The sequence below is a fragment of the Impatiens glandulifera genome, chromosome 5 (genome assembly GCF_907164915.1).
Source record: "Impatiens glandulifera chromosome 5, dImpGla2.1, whole genome shotgun sequence".
NCBI classification, from domain to species: domain Eukaryota; kingdom Viridiplantae; phylum Streptophyta; class Magnoliopsida; order Ericales; family Balsaminaceae; genus Impatiens; species Impatiens glandulifera.
The window spans coordinates 3,233,796-3,239,332 of NC_061866.1; the positions used below are offsets into that span (position 1 = coordinate 3,233,796).

General features: G+C 29.2%; 1 pseudogene; it reads right to left on the reverse strand.

The window, feature by feature from the left end:
• Positions 1-246: 246 nt before the first annotated feature.
• Positions 247-5,224, reverse strand: LOC124937873 (annotated as a pseudogene).
• Between the last annotated feature and the right edge of the window lie 313 nt (positions 5,225-5,537).

A 5,537-nucleotide genomic window follows, 5' to 3' on the forward strand; every position in this document is an offset into this window, starting at 1 on the left:
ATAAGTTTGTAATTAATAACCTATATTCTTTTATATAGGGAACAACTTCTTTTTTTTTTAATTCTATACATATAAACATTTTCATGTTATATGTTTACGAAATTTAGAAGAATAAAATTTTATAACCTAGAAATCACGACAATTAGCTAGTGCAGCTTGTGCTCTTGTAAATTAAACTTTTATATAAATAGAATAGGCCAGACTCTATGATTAGATCCTTTTAATATCCCACTTTACATTTTTGCTTGTAAGACATAAATATATAATTTTTTTAGAGAAAAATACATGAAATGTATCCTTTTCGAAAATGGTTACAAAGATTTGAAACCTTATAGGCATGAGTGTGTTGAATTCAACCAAACTGAGCTAAAGGATCTATAGAAAGAGTGGGTATAATACAACATAAAGCTAATCCTACTACAATAATACAGATAGATATTGGACATAGTTTATTATTTGCGATTAGAAAAACTAAGAACTTGACCTGACCGAAGTGCGAACATGAAGACCACCATCAATGTGAAGATTGATCATTGTCTTGTAATTGACAGGTTTCCTCTCATCACTCAATTTGAATACAAAATGACGCAAAAGAAGAGTCAAAAACAACTTCATGTGTCTGCACGCAAAATCCTTTCCCAAACAAATTCGCGGACCAGCCTGTTTAAATGCACAACAAAAAAGTCTTTAAGGCTGTTTTTTTTTTGTGTGACCACAAGTTTATGACAACATGAGTTCATAACCTGAAAGGCAGTAAATTTGAAAGGGTTCTCAGACTGTAAGATGCCTTTTTCGTCGAGTCATCTCTCAGGTTTAAACTCTTCTGCATGGTTGCCCCATAAAAATGTCATCCTGCCCATTGTATATGGAAAATAGGAAACCATGTCACCTCTATTCACACTAAACCCCGTCGGGCAGTGTATCTTCAGAAAAAAAAATATTTTCACGTCCTATCACAATAACCAATTGGATCATATAAGACATGAATTATATAGACAAGGTAAACATCAACGAGATGAGATTACATTTTCTTTTAACGAAGAGAATTACTGTTGGTCTATACCAAACAGTCCATAATAATAATAATAGACGAATAGGGGCGAAGTTACATCTTCATCATTCTATTCATGGGTCCTTGGGGAAGAAAGATCAGCCTTATATAGGTGATGTCTTGCCCCAAAATATTCGGTTACAACAATAACTAGAAAATAACAGATTTCGGTTTGTAAAGTAGAAAAGGAAAGCAAAACAAAATAATAAAACAACAAAACAGAAATCTGGCCCATGTGCACCATAGGACCGAGACCGGGTGTCGAAAAAGGTTGCTGGAATTTATTCTAGGACCGAGGCCTTGATTTTAGACCCTAGCAGAAATCTTATTCTATATGAAAAATTCAACTTTTAAAAATTTTTGTTTTGAGATCATTGTTGTGAAAACATACTGGTTTTCAAATCTATATATATATATAATGATGCTTAATTTTTAAAGTGTCCGGATTGCCGGGTCGAGAGCTGTGGTTAATTTGGATACTTGGGTCGGATTGTGAGTTGACCCGTTTTTAAATTTAAAACGATTAAAAATAAAATTTAAAATGCTAGAGGTATGTTTCGAACTTGTAACCTAACAAAACAAGTACAACTCTTTAACCAACTAGGCTACAAAGACTTTATATTTTAAATTCAACACCATATTTGATAAACGCGGGACGTTTTAATATTAATATAAGTTCAACTTTTTAACTAACTAATCTATCTATATATCTATATATATATATATATATCTATATATATATATATATATATATATATATATATATAATGATGCTTAATTTTTAAAATGTCCGGATTGCCGGGTCGAGAGCTGTGGTTAATTTGGATACTTGGTTCGGATTGTGGGTTGACCCGTTTTTAAATTTAAAACGGTTAAAAATAAAATTAAAAATGCTAGAGGTATGTTTCAAACTTGTAACCTAACAAAACAAATACAACTCTTTAACCAACTAGGCTACAAAAACTTTATATTTTATATTTAACACCAAATTTGATAAACGCGGGACGTTTTAATATTAATATAAGTTCAACTTTTTAACTAACTAATCTATATATATTTAATGATGCTTAATTTTTAAAGTGTCCGGATTGCCGGGTCGAGAGCTGTGGTTAATTTGGATACTTGGGTCGGATTGTGGGTTGACCCGTTTTTAAATTTAAAACGGTTAAAAATAAAATTAAAAATGCTAGAGGTATGTTTCGAAATTGCAACCTAACAAAACAAGTACAACTCTTTAACCAACTAGGCCACAAAGACTTTATATTTTAAATTCAACACCAAATTTGATAAACGCGGGACGTTTTAATATTATCTATATATATATAATGATGCTTAATTTTTAAAGTGTCCGGATTGCCGGGTCGAGAGCTGTGGTTAATTTGGATACTTGGGTCGGATTGTGGGTTGACCCGTTTTTAAATTTAAAACGATTAAAAATAAAATAAAAAATGCTAGAGGTATGTTTCAAACTTGCAACCTAACAAAACAAGTACTACTCTTTAACCAACTAGGCTACAAAGACTTTATATTTTAAATTCAACACCAAATTTGATAAACGCGGGACGTTTTAATATTAATATAAGTTTAACTTTTTAACTAACTAATCTATATATATATATAATGATGCTTAATTTTTAAAGTGTCCAGATTGCCGGGTCGAGAGCTGTGGTTAATTTGGATACTTGGGTCGGATTGTGGGTTAACCCGTTTTTAAATTTAAAACGGTTAAAAATAAAATTAAAAATGCTAGAGGTATGTTTCGAACTTGCAACCTAACAAAACAAATACAACTCTTTAACCAATTAGGCTACAAAGACTTTATATTTTATATTCAACACCAAATTTGATAAACGCGTGACGTTTTAATATTAATATAAGTTCAACTTTTTAACTAACTAATCTATATATATATAATGATGCTTAATTTTTAAAGTGTCCGGATTGCCGGGTCGAGAGCTGTGATTAATTTGGATACTTGGGTCGGATTGTGGGTTGACCCGTTTTTAAATTTAAAACGGTTAAAAATAAAATTAAAAATGTTAGAGGTATGTTTCGAAATTGCAACTTAACAAAAACAAGTACAACTCTTTAACCAACTAGGCTACAAAACTTTATACTTTAAATTAACACCAAATTTAATAAACGCGGGACGTTTTAATATTAATATAAGTTCAAATTTTTAACTAACTAATATATAATGATGTTGAGTAAATTGATACTTGGGTCGGATTGTGGGTTGACCCACTCATAAACTTAAAACGGTTAAAAATAAAATTAAAAATGTTATCCGTAATTTTTTTAACAGTTTTTTATATTATTACTCGTGCAAATGCACGGGCTAAATGCTAGTTAGTTTAATATTTGTATTTGTTTTTGATAATTGTCCATTTAGAAACACTTTCTGAATATGAGTTTGGACAAGAAAATTCAATGTTATGAATATATGTCTAATTAAATTCTCTTTGAGATATTTAGACCCAAAAAAATGTTTATACGAAATTTATATATGTTTTTTCATCCTAACAAACCTAGATAATTTAAAGTAAAATGATAATTAACTTACCACTGGAAGAGCATGATAAAGCCTGAGAGTCTGGGTTAAAGTTGCATGAAGATGAAGATATTGCATCTTTTCCATTGCTTCATCACTTATACAATTTGCAAATTCATCAAAAGAATTATTTGAAGTCACATTTTGTGTATAACAATCACTTGCATGTTCTTCTATTTCCTTGGCCACTTTTTCCTGTATATGAGGATGTTTGCACATCATGTACATGAACCAAGATAGGGTTATAGCTGTGTTATCTTTTCCAGCTATTACAAAGCTCAATATTATGTCTCGTAAGTATTTCGGATTCGCATCAAGTCCCTTTTCTTAAAGAAACCTAGACAGTATGTCGTCCTTCTTTGTCTGGAAAAAAGAAAGAAAAAAATCCATAAGTTCTAGCTCGAAAAAGTTTTTTTTTATTAATGTTGTTAATACTTACGGGAGAGTAATGTTCTGACTTGCGTATTTCCTTCTCATTAGAGATAAGCTTATATATGAATGTATCGATTATTTTGACCGCCTCTTTAGCTTTGCACATTTAGAAACTATTTTAGTTTCCAAAATGGATTGACGTAACGCAAAAGGGACATGGCACTTCACTACAACAAAACATACTTTCAGCGACCCTTATATGCCAACCCATATTAAGCGTGAGTAAAAATTAAAAGAAAAAAACTTTTACCAACCTTTATATCTATACCACCACCTTTATTTTTTTTATATACCAACTTTATAACTTTGTTAAAACCTTATAATTTAAATATTCTAAATTTTAATAATTTTTATGTTTTATTTTTAAACTTTGTAAATATTTTATTTTATTATTTTATTTTTTTTAAAATTAAATTTGACTTAAAATTTTGTTAACATTAAAATTTAATTAATATTTTCTATATAACATAATTTTTAAACTTTTTATAGTATTATTAATATATGTCTTTTATTTAATTATTATTTAAATTTAATTAAATTAAAAGTAAAATATGAGAGAGTTCATTAGTTTCTAAAATGTTAATATGACATTTATCCCACATCGGAGAAAAAGAATAAGTTTTTAGTATATAAAATATGAGAAAGTTCATTAGTTTCTGAAGTGTTTTTAAGGTTACAATGTGCTAGACTATGTGTTCACCCTAAGGGTTTAAGGTTATGTTAATCAGGTACATGAGAGATGAAAAAAAAATGTGATAATAGTAGAGATAAAAAAATAACATCTAAAATGAAAATAGAAAAAAACAAATTTTAAAAAATAAAATAGACTTTTAGCGACGTTTTTTAATTTTGCCAACGCTTAAATAAGCGTTGTTAAAACTTTCGCCTTTCGGCAACGCTTGTACCAACGCTTAAATAAGCGTGGTAAAAACTTGCGCCCACCCTGCTTCTGGCGACGCAAGAATAAATGTCGGTAATGTTTTTAGCGACGCTTTTAAAGGTTGGCAGACGTCTTTTTAAGCGTAGCTGAAAATCATTTTTGTTGTAGTGCTTGCACAATCAAATGCATAGCTGAATTTTATTCCTTCTTGATTACTACTTGATCCACAACTTACAATAGTGCCTAGTTCAACTCCAAAGGCAACTTTGAATATGGAATCCAAAGTTGATTTCATAAATATATCCTGCATTTATTTAATCATTATTATTTTGTAATTTTTTTTTTACTTAGATATTTTCCAATTCCTTATTCATTAAAAAGGTAACCCAATTTTTCATAATTATATATCAATCAAGATTATTTAAATAACATAATTTGAACAAGTCTTTGAGTTATTTGAATAATAAGTGATATCTTAAATGAATCTAGTTCGGTGAAAAATATTTCTGTAAAATGAAATTTAGGCTTTGTTTAGTTTTTTTTTTTTTTAAATTAAATTATAATCTAACATCATTTCACACCTTCTCTAATCAATTACAATACTCAATTTATTAATCAAAATA